The 17607-nt window shown below is 48.4% G+C and overlaps 1 pseudogene; it reads left to right on the top strand.

Moving 5' to 3' along the window:
• The first annotated feature begins 6273 nt into the window (after positions 1-6273).
• LOC123038487 (uncharacterized) lies at positions 6274-6412 on the top strand (annotated as a pseudogene).
• The last annotated feature ends 11195 nt before the right edge of the window (positions 6413-17607 follow it).

The following is a 17607-nucleotide window of genomic DNA, read 5'->3' as shown; positions in this document are numbered from 1 at the left end:
AGAAGTATAGCAAGAGCACACCTTGGTTTGCATCGGAGTCTATGTCTCATGGGAAATATAATCTCATCTGCGAAATCCTTCCTGTGTCCCTCCAAAGAAAAACCACTGCAGTGTATTATAGTATCTCTAGAATTTTGTACCTCTAGTTTCAGAGTTTCACCACCAAATACTCAGAATTCACACCAGCAAAAAAGGATAAAAATTAGGAATCTGCCATCAGAAATTAACTCTCAATGAAGAACTATGTCCTTCTCCAGTTTTTTTTTCCCAATCCAGTTCCTGTTGGCAATTTCTGTTTCCAACAGAAGGGCCCAACCAACACTACGTATTCGTGGAAATATAATTATCCACTCTGGGGCGGCTATGGTTTGGATATAATTAGTAATCATGATTGTCATAAGGTCTTGTCATAAACATTTGTTGTTACTGAGACCATGCGATGCAAGTACCAACCAACAATATTATAAGTCTAATCTTTAAGGTCCCATCCAATCAGCTAATACTTCAATTCTAGATCATAAAATGCATGCCGTACGAGGTGGATGGCACTACAAAGTGGAGTGTAGCAGGTATGCCTAGTGCAGAGTTTTCCTTTGTTTGTTTTTTCTCTCGAAAGAATATCACAAAAAAAGGTGTACATGTGCATGCCTGCCTGGATGGATGCCACGAAAATGTATTGACAAGTTGCTAGGCTGAAACTACCAATGTGCTGGGTTAAACTTGCAGATTAGAGACCACATTTGCATTTCCAAGTTTCAATTAGATTAAAGGAAGTGCTACATACACAGCAAGATCATGGGTAAGCTTCCCGGAATGATTACTTTTTTGTGTGAAAATACATAAACTGAAACCAGTTCAGATTCAAATACCGAAATCATGATTGCCATGAGCATTTGCTATTATTGAGACCATGCAAGGACCAACCAACAATATTATATATGTGTGTAATATTTAAGGTTGTATCCAATCAACCAATGCTTTATTAGATCATGTGGCACCTGCTTTATGAGGAGGTGGATGGCACTACAAACTTGAGTAGCAGCCGTGGCAAGTGCAGAGCTTTTGTCAGGATCTGAACCTGAAAAACCTGATGAAATCAACAGTTAACTCCAAAGAATGAAAGCTGCAGCTCGCTTTGTTACAGCGCCGACTAGGTGACTACTTGCTGTTTCGTGTCGCGAGGCAGTCTCACTAGGAATGTGGATCCTACATCTGACGGCTAACGGCTTTCTAAACATTAACTTTCCAACAATAGCTTTGTTGCACTAAAGCCACGGTTTGGGAGCAGCACTGGGCATCTATCCTTGTATTCGTTTACATCCTGGCCGCCCCTTGTCATGGTTGGGCCTCAACTTTGCTCTGTAATCGAATCAATCTCAGTAAAATCACTCCCAAACTTATATATTTTATCTGTGTTATTGTATGAATCCTGCAACTAGGCTCTTAAATTTAGTTGCGAAAATACAGAAACCGGAACCAGTTTAGATTCAAAAACCGAAAAAGGAGAACTCACAGGGAGCACCAGCCTTCGCGCCTCCCCTCCCTTCATGTGCCGCGCTGCTACAACGACTGTCGTCAGCTGACCACAGGCTACGCGGAGCACGCCGTCGCCATGGGTAGGTCTCCCTGCAGCCTCAAGCAAGGGCAGTAGAGCGCCTTGTGGTTGGAGGAAGAAACACGTCTTCCCAAGAAAGAACAAACTAGATTGAGGATCGGTTCTTACCACTGACAGCAGTCACTGAATGCTGGGTCCCACAGAAATACTTCTTACTTCCAAAAACATGTGCATGTTTGACTTGTCACCGTCTCTAAAGTTACTTGACACAATGTATGTAGAACCCGAAAGGCCTCACTATTGAAGTTGGTCTGGCTCTTGGTTTCGTTTTTCCTTTTCCGATGTGGATGCAGACTTGATTTCAAACTTTGTGGCCATCTGCGGTCTATTTTGTCAAAAAGTAAAAATAAATAAACAATGCATCGACCGTCGATATCAGGATAACCTTCAGTACTATCAGGATATCTTTGCCTCGTCCTGTGGTATCATGGAAATTGGAAAAAATTAGGTGGACAAATGGAAATAATCAAAGAAACTTGCATGCTTTCTCAATGGTCAGTACACATGACTAAAACAACAGACATACCTGGCTAATATCCCCAACCCGAAGAACTTCCCAAACTTCTGACCCGTACAGTTTGCCTAGTTGCTTATTACTTACAGCTGGGATATAAAAAGTAACAGTGAAATTTGTACTATTTCAGAGCTGTCTCAGGCTCTCATCTCACCACCTGTACCTACTCTGATTAATTCTCTTCAAGTTTCTGCGAACCATGAACCATGCATGAGCTTCGAGTGTTGGATAAAAGACTAGACAATTTAATCAGCCACTACTCTTCAGAAAACGCTTGTTACTTGTGACCATCCGACGTGGCCTCTGTACCTCACAGTGAACGATGTAGCTGTAGTGAGGCGGCAGGTGGATGTCCATGCATGGACCTTGAATTTCCCTCGAAGCCTCACAGTTCCAAAGAGAAGATCTTGTGCGCTCATCATACCCAGAGCTTCAGGTTCAGTTTCAGCAGAACATGTCTCGTAGTCAAGAAACAACACCACACATTCAGAAGAACTTTTATTCACCCTCCTGAGATATGTTGGCTCCACCATCTGCCAAGGATGAGTGAAACGATCCCCATACACTGAGATGTTTGTCTTCTTCAAATTCCTGAGGGCTGCAAGGGTCATGCTCCAGAAATGGGGGTTCAAATTTGCTTTCAGTATTCCATTGATGATGTTTGCAGACATGAAGCACCCACTCGTCAAATTGGCCATCTCCATGGCCATTAATACCGAAAAAGGCCTTCGCCCCGCTTTATAAATAAAGCAAACCGCCACAGAGCACACATACAAGGACTAGTTCACACGCACCCAAGTCTCACAAACACGAAGAAGGTTCTGCTGAGGGCACAACTCAACAAGCCCAAAAAAGAAACAAAACGAAAAGGGCGGGGGCACCCAACAACCGACTAGTCGGGTTCCGGCGGGGGCGGCGGAGACAGGCGGAGACAGGCGGACAGCCATCGAGCGAAAGTCAGCGATGAAGGCTGAGATGGCGTCGCGGTCCTGGGGGCGGCTAAGCGGCCGCCAAAGCTGCAAGAAACCAGACAGTTTGAAGATAGCGTCAGTAGCCCGTCGAAGAGGAACGCGCTGGATCACAAGCTTATTGCGGATCGTCAGAGGGTCCAAGCGAGGACACCGATCTCAAGCCACCTAATGTGGCGAGAAGACAAGGGGGAGGACTGGAGCTCGTCAAACAAGTCGGGGAAGTTGGTGTGACACCAATTTCCGCCCACCACATCACGGAAACAACTCCATACAAATCGCGCGGAGACGCAGGAGAAGAAGATGTGATTCGAGTCCTCGGGAACGCCGCAAAGAGGGCAGATGCCGGATCCCGGGCCATTGCGCTTGCGGACCTCAACGCCAGACGGGAGTCGGCCGCGAATCCACTGCCACATGAAGATCCGGATTTTCAGGGGCAGGCGGATGGACCACACCGTCACAAGGGGGGAGGGGCGGAGGAGGGGCCTGGTATAGAGACTTGGTGGAGAATTGTCCCGAAGGTTCGAGGCGCCATCTCACCCGGTCAAGGTCACTATCCACCACCGGTTCGTGAAGAGCCACGCAGTCCAGCAACGCACGCCAGACGGCGAATTCCGGGGGGCCAAAGGGCCTCCGAAAGGCAAGGCGCCCTAGGTCAATAAGGGCCCTCTCAACCGAGATCAGGGGTTCTACCGCGATGGAGAAGAGGTCGGGGAAGCGCGCAGCGAGGGGGGAATCTCCAGCCCATCTGTCAAACCAGAACAAAGTCACCGATTCGGAGCCCACCGAGATGGAAGTCCCGATGCGAAGGACCGGGAGCAGCTGGACGATCGACTGCCAGAACTGAGAGCCACCAGATCTCTGACAAAATGCGAGGGGTTGGCCTCTCAGATATTTGTTCCGAATGATGTCAAGCCAGAGACCCCCCTGGCCCTGCGAGATCCGCCAGAGCCAACGGGAAAGGAGGGCGATATTCATGCGTTTGGAGCACATGATCCCGAGGCCTCCTTGATCCCTAGGTTTGCAGATGTCAGGCCAGCTCACCATGTGGTATTTCTGTTTATTATTATCGCCGGCCCAGTAGAAGCGGGACTGAATTTTGGCAATCTCATGGTGGAGGGTCTCGTGGAGGCTGTAGAAGCTCATGAGGAACAGGAGGAGGCTGGAGAGGGATGAGTTAATGAGAATGGTCTGAGCCGCCTTTGACAGCCATCTACCCTGCCAAGGCTCGATGCGCGTCTGGAGCTTGGTCACGGTCGGGCGCAGGTCCGCAACGGTAAGCCGAGAGTCGCTAATGGGCGTTCCCAGGTAGGTTGTGGGAAAGGCACCGAGGCGGCAGTTAAGCCGGTTGGCAATGGCAAGCGACTCGGTCGGAGAGTAGCCCATCACCATCACATCACTCTTGTCGAAGTTAATCTTAAGGCCAAACATTTGTTGGAAGCAGAGGAGGAGGAACTTAAGGTTGGCGATATCCGACTCCGAGCCTGTGACCATGATAATGGTGTCGTCGGCATACTGGAGGAGGGAGATCCCGGAGCCGCCAGCCAGGTGGGGAGTGATTCCCTGAATGTGGCCGGCAGCCTTAGCCTTATCTAGAATGGCGGCAAGCGCGTCCACCACCATATTGAACAAGAAGGGGGAGAAGGGATCACCTTGCCTTACCCCACAGGAAGTGGGGAAGTAAGGCCCGATCTCCCCATTGATGTTCACGGCAGTGCGACCGCAAGAGACCATCTGCATTACCCTGGAGATCCAACGGTCATCGAAGCCCTTACGGAGCAAAACTTCCCGAAGGAAGGGCCAACTGACCGTGTCGTAGGCCTTATGGAAATCAATCTTCAAGAAGACCGCCTTAAGGTGTTTAGCGCACACCTCATGGAGGACTTCGTGAAGGACTAGCACCCCATCCAGAATGTATCGCCCTTGAATGAAGGCGGACTAGTTGGGGTGGGTAATCTGGTCAGCAAGGAGGGTCACCCTATTGGCGTACCCTTTAGCCAGAATCCGAAAAATCACGTTGATGACCGTGATTGGACGAAACTGATGGATGTCCGAGGCTCCCGGGACCTTTGCGATGAGCGAGATGATCCCATAGTTGAGGCGCCCGAGGTCGATAGACCCAACATAGAACTCTTCGAAGATGGCCATGATCTCCGGTTTGATCACATTCTAGAAATACTGGAATAATTTCACCGGTAGGCCATCCGGGCCCAGGGCCGAGGTAGGGTTCATGCCGCGGATGGCATCCCAGACCTCGTCCTCGGAGAAGGGGGCCATAAGGGCCGCGTTTTCCTCAGCGGAGACAAGTTGGCGGCCGGACCAACAGTCGAGGGCCAAAGATAGTCCATGGCCATTAATGCGAGCTTCGGGTGGTCCTCTGTGTCAAACATGGTTCAGTTGCGTTGATGCAGGCGTGCACAAGGCGTATACGTGAAGGAAGAATCCACACAGCCGGAGGAGTAGTTAGTTAGCTGAAATCTTTTGTATCTTTATCTCCTCTTATCTCTAGTTTTCTTCCTTCACAAGATGTAATCTATCTCAACAACCTGTACGTGTTTATGGGCTCGCAACCCTTCTATATAACACGCAACACATCGGCCAGGAAGGCTAAGACGTTTACCGCAAGTCGCACATGGTATATAGAGCCTTCTTCTTCCACAAACCCTAGCTAATCCATCTCCATCAAGTGCGCAGCCATGTCTTCCTCCTCCGCCTCCTTCTAGTCGCCGCTCAGCGGTGGAGTCCCGGAGAAGCTCTCCCGCACCAACTACGTTCTGTGGCGGACCCAGATCACGTCGCAGCTGCGGGGCGCCGGTGTCTTCCACTACGTCGACGGCACGGCGACTGAGCCGGCCAAGATCCTCACCAGCAAGGACGCCGCAGGCAAGGAGACCACCGGGCCGAATCCTCTTCATCCACTTTGGGTGAGGGAGGACCAGCAGGTCCTCGGCTACCTGCTCCAGAACCTCTCCAAGGAGGTGCTCGTCACGGTGACCACAATCACCACGGCGCGCGAACTCTGGGTGGCACTGGCGAGCATGTTCTCGTCACAGTCACTTAGCCGCGTCAACAACATCCATACAGCGCTGATCAATGCGCAGAAGGGAAATCAATCGGTGGCCTCCTTCTTCGCCGCCATGAGAGGTCTTGCAGATGAACTCGCCGCGGCAGGCAAACCCATCCAAGATGATGAGCTCATGTCCTACATCATCCACGGGCTGGACCAAGACTATCAGCCTCTTGTCTCTGCACTGGATGCACGCGTCACCCCGGTAACTCTTGATGAACTCTTTGCTATGCTTAGTAACTTTGATCAACGCATGGCGCAGTACCAAGGCTCCGGTGGTGGCTTCAAGTCATCGGCCAACTCTGCGTTCAGAGGCCGCGGCGGTGGCTCTCACTCACGCTCATCTCCCCGTGGCAAGGGGAGGTTCAGCTCCAGTGGTGGCGGCTACTCCAACAACTCGCGCGGCGGCGGCCGCTCGGGAAACTCCAAAGGGCGTCGCGGTGGTGGCAGTGGTGGTTCCAACAGATCCCGCCCGGACTTGCCCCGCTGTCAAATCTGTGGCAAGCCAGGACATACGGCGAAGGATTGTTGGTACCGCTACGAAGAAGATGATGGTGACTCCTCGCAAGATGAAGAGAAAGTTGTCGTTGCGGCCGATGGCTCCTATGGAGTTGACACAAACTGGTACGTTGACAGCGGCGCCACCAACCACATCACCAATGAGCTCGAGAAAGTCACCATGAAGGAGAAATATCGTGGCAAGGATCAAATTCACACGGCCAGTGGTGAAGGTATGGGCATATGTCACATTGGCCATTCAATTTTTAATACCCCTAGTCATAAAATTCATCTCAAAAGAATCTTGCATGTCCCTAGTGCTCATAAAAATCTTCTCTCCGTTCATAGAATTGCCATTGACAATCATGTTTTTCTCGAGTTTCATACCTATTTCTTTTTGATCAAGGATCAGGCAACGAGGAAAGTTCTCTATCGAGGTAGATGTGTTCGAGGGCTCTACCCGTTGATTCCGGAGTTTAGAAGATTCAATAAACAAGCTTGTGGTGCTATCAAGCTTTCGTCCACACGATGGCACGATCGTTTAGGACATGCCTCTTTCTCTTTGGTTGAAAAATTACTTAGGAAAAATAAGCTCCCGTTTGTTGGTGAGCGAAACATTGAAACTATTTGTAATTCATGTCAGTGTGCTAAAAGTCATCAATTACCGTACCCTATATCTACTAGTGTCTCCACCAAACCGTTGCAATTGATCTTTTCAGATGTGTGGGGGCCTGCCCCCTCCTCTGTTGGTAGACACACGTATTATGTGAGTTTCATCGATGACTATAGCAAATTTTCATGGATCTATCTCCTCAAGAGAAGATCAGATGTGTTCCAAGTTTTTCACAACTTTCAAGCACTTGTTGAAAGAAAGTTTGACAGTAAGATTCTTGTTGTCCAGTCTGATTGGGGAGGGGAATACGAAAAACTAAATTCCTTCTTCCAAAGCATAGGCATATCTCACCATGTATCATGCCCTCACGCTCACCAACAAAATGGGTCGGCCGAACGCAAGCATAGGCACATTGCCGAGGTTGGCTTGGCCCTCCTAGCCGGAGCATCCATGCCCCTCAAGTTCTGGGATGAGGCTTTTCTGACAGCCGTTCATATTATCAACATGTTACCTAGTCGTGTTATCAACAATGAAACACCTATGGAACGTCTCCTCCACACAAAACCAGATTACACCTCTCTCCGTGTTTTTGGCTGTGCTTGTTGGCCCAATCTCCGGCCTTACAACAAACGCAAGCTCATGTTTAGATCAAAACAGTGTGCCTTTCTTGGTTATAGTGCCCAACACAAAGGTGTCAAGTGTCTTGACATCTCCACTGGTCGAGTTTACATCTCTTGCGATGTTGTTTTTGATGAGACCAAATTTCCCTTTGCGAATCTCCACCCCAACGCTGGCGCACTCCTCCGCAAAGAAATTTTGCTACTACCCTCTCATCTTTCTGCCTATGATCAAGGGGGTATTACAAATTGTGATGATCATATGACTAACCCTACTAATAGTCTTCATGAGCCCCGTGATGATGCAGAAAACAGCGATGCAAAAACTGCAGCAAATGGTGAAGAAAATGGACCAACAGGTCCTTATTTCATGTGTCCTAGTCCAGGGGACAGATCCTCCTCGGGATCGGAGCAAGCGCTGCAGACGCGCAGCCGATCTTCCCCGGGATCCGCGCCTAGCAGCGAATCTGCCGCGCCAGTCCCGACAGACGACTATGTGCTCCTTGAATACGGTGATGCTGCAACGGGGGGAGCTGCTGGAGATCAAGAGGAACCCGACGATGTGGCCGATGATGCTGCAACGGGGGAGGCTGCTGAAGATCAAGAGGAACCAGTCGATGTGCCCGATGAGGATGATCTCCGCCGGGTCATTGTTGATGCAAGGATGCAATGCGAAAGTCTAAAGGAGAAGCTGAAGTTCGATCGCATGTTAGAGGATCACAAAAAAGGGTTGTACCCCAATTGCGAAGATGGCAACACAAAGCTCGGTACCGTACTAGAATTGCTGCAGTGGAAGGCAGAGAATGCTGTGCCTGACAAAGGATTTGAGAAGCTACTGAAAATATTGAAGAAGAAGCTTCCAAAGGATAACGAATTGCCCGACAGTACGTAGCAGCAAAGAAGGTCGTATGCCCTCTAGGATTGGAGGTGCAGAAGATACATGCGTGCCCTAATGACTGCATCCTCTACCGTGGTGTGTATGAGGATTTGAACGCATGCCCGGTATGCGGTGCATTGCGGTATAAGATCAGACGAGATGACCCTGGTGATGTTGACGGCGAGCGCCGCAGGAAGAGGGTTCCTGCGAAGGTGATGTGGTATGCTCCTATAATACCATAGTTGAAACGATTATTCAGAAACAAAGAGCATGCCAAGTTGATGCAATGGCACAGTGAGGACCGTAAGAAAGACGGGAAGTTGACAACACCCGCTGAGGGGTCGCAGTGGAGAAAAATCGAGAGAGAGTACTGGGCTGAGTTTGCACGTGACCCAAGGAACATATAGTTTGGTTTAAGCGTGGATGGCATTAATCCTTTCGGGGAGCAGAGCAGCAATCACAGCACCTGGCCCGTGACTCTATGTATGTATAACCTTCCTCCTTGGATGTGCATGAAGCGGAAGTTCATTATGATGCCAGTTCTCATCCAAGGCCCTAAGCAACCCGGCAACGACATTGATGTGTACCTAAGGCCATTAGTTGAAGAACTTTTACAACTGTGGAATGGAAACGGTGTACGTACGTGGGATGAGCACAAACAGGAGGAATTTAACCTGCATGCGTTGCTGTTTGTAACCATCAACGATTGGCCCGCTCTCAGTAACCTTTCAGGACAGACAAACAAGGGATATCATGCATGCACGCACTGTTGAGCTGACACCGAAAGTATATACCTGGACAAATGCAGAAAGAATGTGTACCAGGGCCATCGTCGATTTCTTCCGACCAACCATCAATGTCGAAAGAAAGGCAAGCATTTCAAAGGCGAGGCAGATCACCGGAAGAAGCCCGCCATGCGTACCGGTGATCACGTACTTGCTATGGTCAATGATTTACACGTCATCTCTGGAAAGGGTCCTGGCGGACTAGCTATTCCGAATGACGCTGAGGGACGCGCACCCATGTGGAAGAAGAAATCTATATTTTGGGACCTACCCTACTGGAAAGACCTAGAGGTCCGCTCTTTGATCGACATGATGCATGCTACCTCTTCAGCACTGCGTTAGATTTCCTTGAAGAGGAAAGGATGATGCAGCAAAGTAGCGTAAGTATTTCCCTCAGTTTTTGAGAACCAAGGTATCAATCCAGTAGGAGGCATGCGCGAGTCCCTCGCACCTACACAAAACAAATAGCTCCCCGCAACCAACGCGATAAGGGGTTGTCAATCCCTTCACGGTCACTTACGAGAGTGAGATCTGATAGAGATGATAGATAATATTTTTGGTATTTTTGTAATAAAGATGCAAAGTAAAATAAAAAGTAAAGTAAAAAAAGTAAAGGCAATATTAAAGTAATGGAAGATTGATATGATGTAGATAGACACGGGGGCCATAGATTTCACTAGTGGCTTCTCTCAAGAGCATAAGTATTTTACGGTGGGTGAACGAATTACTGTTGAGCAATTGACAGAATTGAGCATAGTTATGAGAGTATCTAGGTATGATCATGTATATAGGCATCACGTCCGAGACAAGTAGACCGACTCCTGCCTGCATCTACTACTATTACTCCACTCATCGACCGCTATCCAGCAAGCATCTAGAGTATTAAGTTCAAGAAAACAGAGTAACGCCTTAAGCAAGATGACATGTTGTAAGGGATAAATTCATGCAATATGATAAAAACCCCATCTTGTTATCCTCGATGGCAACAATACAATACGTGCCTTGCTACCCCTACTGTCACTAGGAAAGGACACCGCAAGATTGAACCCAAAGCTAAGCACTTCTCCCATTGCAAGAAAAACCAATCTAGTAGGCCAAACCAAACTGATAATTTGAAGAGACTTGCAAAGATAACCAATCATACATAAAAGAATTCAGAGAAGATTCAAATATTGTTCATAGATAATCTTGATCATAAACCCACAATTCATCGGTCTCAACAAACACACCGCAAAAAGAAGATTACATCGAATAGATCTCCACGAGAGAGGGGGAGAACATTGTATTGAGATCCAAAAAGAGAGAAGAAGCCATCTAGCTACTAACTATGGACCCGAAGGTCTGAGGTAAACTACTCACACTTCATCGGAGGGGCTATAGTGATGATGTAGAAGCCCTCCGTGATGGATGCCCCCTCCGGCGGAGCTCCAGAACAGGCCCCAAGATGGGATCTCGTGGGTACAGAAGGTTGCGGCGTGGGAGCCCGCGTCAGCCATGGGGCAGAGCCCGGTGGGCCGCACCGCCTCCTCTCGCGTGCCCGAACCATCGCCCGACAGGTGGCAGGCCGCCTCTGGTCTGGGCCGGGCCCAGCAAGATGGCCAACTACGCGTCTACAAGCGGCGCGCCACGACTGGTTCGGCGGATGCAGGGATAGGCCCTGTTGGCACGGGGTCCAGGCGGCAATCATTGGGCCATGATGATGCGCCCCGGCCCAGATCCTCTGTGGCCAAATCATCGCTTGCACCGCGCACCACGGCCACAGAAAATCCTACCTCGGCATCGACTGCCCACGTAGCGGATCCTGGAGCCCTGCACGGATCTTCCTCGGGATCGGGACAAGATCGGCCTGATCCAGACCCTGGATCCTCTGTGCCGGAGTATTCTGCAGAGGCTCCTGTTGCCACTCCGCGCCGAACACGACTTCAACAAGGGGTAATTAAACCTATTGACTATAAGCATGTTACAAAATATGGATTAGTATGTTCAACAGGTGAACCAGGAGAACCCAATACTCTTGAAGATGCTTTGGGTGATGCACATTGGAGAAAAGCAATGAATGATGAAATCATGGCACTTAGGAAAAACAGAACATGGCATTTGGTTCCTCCACAACGAGGTAAAAATCTTATTGACTGTAAGTGGGTCTTTAGGATAAAAAGGAAAGCTGATGGAACCATTGACCGTTATAAAGCCAGACTCGTTGCAAAGGGCTTTAAACAACGGTATGACATTGACTATGAGGACACGTTTAGTCCAGTTGTGAAAGCTGCTACTTTTCGACTTATTTTGTCTATTGCCATGTCGAGGGGATGGAGTTTACGTCAGTTAGACGTTCAGAACGTGTTCCTCCATGGTGTTCTGAAAGAAGAGGTTTACATGAAACAACCACCTGGGTTTGTAAATGCACATGCACCACTTCATGTGTGCAAGCTTGACAAGGCATTGTATGGACTGAAACAGGCCCCAAGAGCATGGTATTCCCATCTCAGTAAAAAGATGCAAGCACTTGGATTTGTTCCTTCAAAGTATATCAATATTTGTTCTTATATATGTTGATGATATAATTGTGACAAGTTCATCTGATGAAGCAATAACAGCACTGTTGAAGGACTTGAGTGCAGAATTTGCCCTCAAAGATCTAGGTGATCTACATTATTTTCTTGGTATTGAGGTCAAGCAACACAAGGATGGTCTTCACCTCTCTCAAGAAAAGTATGCAACAGACTTAGTAAAAAAGGCTGGTTTGCAAAGCTGTAAGCCTGACCCACTCCTTTATCTAGTACAGAAAAATTGTCTCTTACTGAAGGAGAGCTTCTAAGTCCAGAAAATGGTACAAAATACAGAAGTCTTGTAGGTGCACTTCAGTACTTAACACTGACCAGACCAGACATTTTTTTGCTGTTAACAAAGTATGTCAGTTTCTTCATGCACCTACCACTGTTCACATGACTACTGCAAAACGTATAGTAAGATATGTGAAAAATACATTGATCATTGGTCTAAATTTCAGCAAGTCATCATCTACACTTATCAGTGCCTTCTCTGACTCAGATTGGGCTGGGTGTCTAGATGACAGACGCTCAACTGGTGGCTTTGCAGTATTCTTTGGACCTAACTTAATATCTTGGAGTGCAAGGAAGCAAGCTACAATTTCAATATCTAGTACAGAAGCAGAATACAAAGCGTTGGCCAATGCAACAGCAGAGATCATATGGGTGCAGTCAATTTTAAAGGAACTAGGTATGAGAAGCACTAGAGCTCCATGTTTGTGGTATGACAATCTAGGTGCTACCTATTTATCAGCAAATCCAGTCTTCATGCCAGAACTAAACACATTGAAATACACTTTCAGTTTGTTCGAGAAAGAGTTGTGAATAGACTCTTGGACATTCGGTTTATTCACTCTAAAGATCAGGTTGCGGATGGTTTCACCAAGGCTCTACCCACAAGAAGCTTTGAAGACTTCAAACATAATCTCAACTTGATGAAGTTATGATTAAGGGAGGGTGTCAAACGTGATGGTTCAGTTGTGTTGTTGCAGGCGTGCACAAGGCGTATACGTGAAGGAAGAATCCACACAGCCGGAGGAGTAGTTAGTTAGCTGAAATCTTTTGTATCTTTATCTCCTCTTATCTCTAGTTTTCTTCCTTCACAAGATGTAATCTATCTCAACAACATGTACGTGTTTATGGGCTCGCAACCCTTCTATATAACACGCAACACGTCGGCCAGGAAGGCTAAGACGTTTACCGCAAGTCGCACACTGCTCTCGTGCTCCCAAAGGAACGCACCTTGAAGAAGTACCATTATGCTTCCTTAGTTAAGAACTGTAATCTCAGGGGTTCTGTGGTTCCAAGCTTGCGATCTTGTCAGAGCGGCTCACAATTATCATCTTAGTTCCACTCATGATGCGACTTTTCGCAGTTGAATACAACCTCGTACTAGCTCTCTCTCTCTCTCAGACAAACTAGGGTTGGAACAATACTCGATACCCTAAGCGGGTACGGTTGTCATGTATATATAGAAGAGAAGTACAGGTACATGTCTTGTGTTACAACACGTATATCTACAATATACCTAGTCTAACACCCTCCCTCAATCTTAACTATATCCTGAAAAACTCAGGAGGTTAATGAAGGAAATATGCCCTAGAGGCAATAATAAAGTTATTATTTATTTCCTTATATCATGATAAATGTTTATTATTCATGCTAGAATTGTATTAACCGGAAACATAATACTTGTGTGAATACATAGACAAACTAAACGTCACTAGTATGCCTCTACTTGACTAGCTCGTTAATCGAAGATGGTTATGTTTCCTAACCATAGACATGTGTTGTCATTTGATTAACGGGATCACATCATTAGGAGAATGATGTGATTGACATGACCCATTCTATTAGCTTAGCACCCGATCGTTTAGTATGTTGCTATTGCTTTCTTCATGACTTATACATGTTCCTATGACTATGAGATTATGCAACTCCCGTTTGCCGGAGGAACACTTTGTGTGCTACCAAACGTCACAACGTAACTGGGTGATTATAAAGGAGCTCTACAGGTGTCTCCAAAGGTACATGTTGGGTTGGCGTATTTCGAGATTAGGATTTGTCACTCCGATTGTCAGAGAGGTATCTCTGGGCCCTCTCGGTAATGCACATCACATAAGCCTTGCAAGCATTGCAACTAGTGAGTTAGTTGTGAGATGATGTATTACGGAACGAGTAAAGAGACTTGCCGGTAACGAGATTGAACTAGGTATTGAGATACCGACGATCGAATCTCGGGCAAGTAACATACCGATGACAAAAGGAACAACGTATGTTGTTATGCGGTCTAACCGATAAAGATCTTCGTAGAATATGTAGGAGCCAATATGAGCATCCAGGTTCCGCTATTGGTTATTGACCGGAGACGTGTCTCGGTCATGTCTACATTGTTCTCGAACCTGTAGGGTCTGCACGCTTAACGCTACGATGACAGTTTCATTATGAGTTTATATATTTTGATGTACCGAAGGTTGTTCGGAGTCCCAGATGTTATCACGGACATGACGAGGAGTCTCTAAATGGTCGAGACATAAAGATTGATATATTGGAAGCCTATATATGTTTGGACATCGGAAGTGTTTCGGGTAAAATCGGCATTTTACCGGAGTACCGGGAGGTTACCAGAACCCCCCGGTAACCTAATGGGCCTTAATGGGCCAAGTGGAGGAAGAGGAGAGGAGGCCTAGGGGCTGCAGCAGGCCTCTCCCCCCAAGTCCGAATTGGACAAGGAGGGGGCGGCGGCGGCGCCCCCCCTTTTCCTTTCCCCCCTCTCTTCCCCCCCAAGTCCTAATCCAACTAGGGAAAGGGGGGGGGAGTCCTACTCCCGGTAGGAGTAGGACTCCTCCGGCGCGCCTCCTCCTAGGGCCGGCCGCACCCCCCCTTGCTCCTTTATATACGGGGGCAGGGGGGCACCTCTAGACACACAAGTTGATCTTCGTGATCGTTCTCTTAGCCGTGTGCGGTGCCTCCCTCTACCATACTCCTCGATAATATTGTAGCGGTGCTTAGGCGAAGCCCTGCGATGGTAGAACATCAAGATCGTCACCACGTCATCGTGCTGACGGAACTCTTCCCCGACACTTTGCTGGATCGGAGTCCGGGGATCGTCATCGAGCCGAACATTTGCTAGAACTTGGAGGTGCCGTAGTTTCGGTGCTTGGATCGGTCGGATCGTGAAGACGTACGACTACATCAACCGCGTTGATATAACGCTTCCGCTTTCGGTCTACGAGGGTACGTGGACAACACTCTCCCCTCTCGTTGCTATGCATCACCATGATCTTGCGTGTGCGTAGGAATTTTTTTGAAATTACTACGTTCCCCAACAGTTAAGATTGCGTCGACATCCTTCAAAAGAAGGTAAGGGCAAGGGTTTAGTGAAAATGTCAGCAAGCTGATCCTTAGAAGAAACAAATTTGATCTGAAGTAGCTTCCATGCAACACGTTCCCTCACAAAATGATAGTCAACTTCGATGTGTTTCGTTCGGGCATGAAATACCGGATTGGACGAAAGATATGTAGCGCCAATGTTATCACACCAAAGGATAGGCGGCTGAGCTTGAGAGACCTTCAACTCTCGAAGCAATGACTGCACCCATATGATCTCAGCCGTGGCATTAGCAACTGCTTTGTACTCAGCTTCAGTACTACTCCGAGACACTGTAGCTTGCTTGCGAGCTTGCCAGGCGATCAAGTTAGGACCAAGGAACACAGCATGTCCCCCCGTGGATCGCCTATCATCGGGACTACTAGCCCAATCAGCATCAGAGAAGGCTGAGATCAAACCAGAAGGCGCAGGTTGCAGATGTAGACCATATGAACCAGTGTGTCTAATATAGCGCAAAATGCGCTTAACAACAGTCCAATGAGGATCACGTGGTGCATGAAGGTACTGACACACATGGTTAACTGCAAAGGATATATCTGGTCGAGTAACGAGCAAGTATTGCAGTCCACCAACGATGCTACGGTATTCAGTGGCATCCTCAGAGGAGAGCAAGTCTCCATCAAAAGCTGACAATTTGTCTGTGGAAGACATGCGAGTCGTAGCAGTCTTACACTGCATCATACCCGCGCAACGTAACAGATCCTGAGAGTACTTTTGCTGAGTGAGAGTCAAGCCACTATCAGAATGAAGAACCTCCAGGCCCAAAAAATAATGTAGTCTCCCAAGATCCTTGACAGCAAAAACAGCCCCTAAAAAAGCCACGAGCCGGTCTGTAGCAGTGACAGATGAACTGACAAGTATGATGTCATCAACATAGACCAGAATGTACATAGTCACCTATCAACATGTTTCTTCACCTTGAACAGCCATTTTGAGTCAATAACATTTACACCAGATGGAGGTGGAACCAGGCGCCAGGTATTATTTTTTCGAAGAGCATGAAGCTCCTGTTCCATAGCAGCGCGCCAGTGTGGAATGCCAAGCGCTGCCTGAAAATGTCGCGGTTCCGTCGTAGGATCGGCCTCAGCACGAGCAACACAGGCCGCAAGCCATGCGACGGTACCATCTGTGCGCCGGAGAGGCTTGAAGATGCCACTCTTGCTGCGCGTATGAGGGCGCTGTATGACAGGTGGTGGAGGTGTCGGAGAAGCCACCACAGAAGAAGAGCCATCGTCTGGGAGCGGTGCGGAAAACACACCAGCGGGCGAGTCCACGGGCTCTGCTGAGGGTCAGTCCACGGGCTCTGCCAGAGACGAGGGCAAGGACGATGCTGTGCCCGGGGTGGCCGGCGAAGGCGGACCAGGCGAGGACGGCCCACGCATGGCGGAGATAGGGGAGGCCGCCGGCCCGGGCGACAGCACTGCAGTGTCAGCCGGGCTAGGCGAGGCCCCCGCCCCATCCGATCCACGTGCATGGGGCATGCACGTGCGGTCGACGTCGAGCGCCCCGTCGAGCGACACATCCGGCGTAGCGGCTACAGTTGGTGCAGCGGCAACCATGTCATCGTGACCAACGTCATCGTGAATAAGCTCAAGTCGAGCGCCCCGTCCAGTTCCTGCATCATGGTTAGGCAACAACAGAGGAGAATATGCAGCATCTACAAATTGATCAGGCAAAACTGGAAAGGAGTGCAGCTCGGTAGCGGTAGAACCAGTGGATGGTGAGAGCATGGAAAAAGGGAAAACTGTCTCATCGAACACAACATCGCGGGAAATGTAAACACGATTCGTCGGAATGTGAAGACACTTGTAACCTTTGTGAAGAGGACTGTACCCAAGAAACACACACTTCTTAGATCAAAACTCGAGTTTATGCTTATTTTACAGACGAAGATGTGGCCAGCAAGCACAACCAAACACTTTGAGAAGGGTGTAATTTGGAGTTTCATTGAGTAATACCTTTAGAGGAGATTTCATGTGAAGAAGTCGTGTGGGAAGCCTATTGATCAAAAAACAAGCAGTAACAAAGGCATCTCTCCAGAACCGGAATGGGACAGAGGCATGTGGAAGCAGTGTTAGGCCGGTTTCAATAATGTGACGGTGCTTGCGCTCAG

This window comes from Triticum aestivum, chromosome 2A (genome assembly GCF_018294505.1).
Source record: "Triticum aestivum cultivar Chinese Spring chromosome 2A, IWGSC CS RefSeq v2.1, whole genome shotgun sequence".
In the NCBI taxonomy this organism is placed as follows: Eukaryota; Viridiplantae; Streptophyta; class Magnoliopsida; order Poales; family Poaceae; genus Triticum; species Triticum aestivum.
The sequence above is the reverse complement of the archived record's forward strand: the minus strand, read 5'-3'. Positions and strand labels throughout refer to the sequence as shown.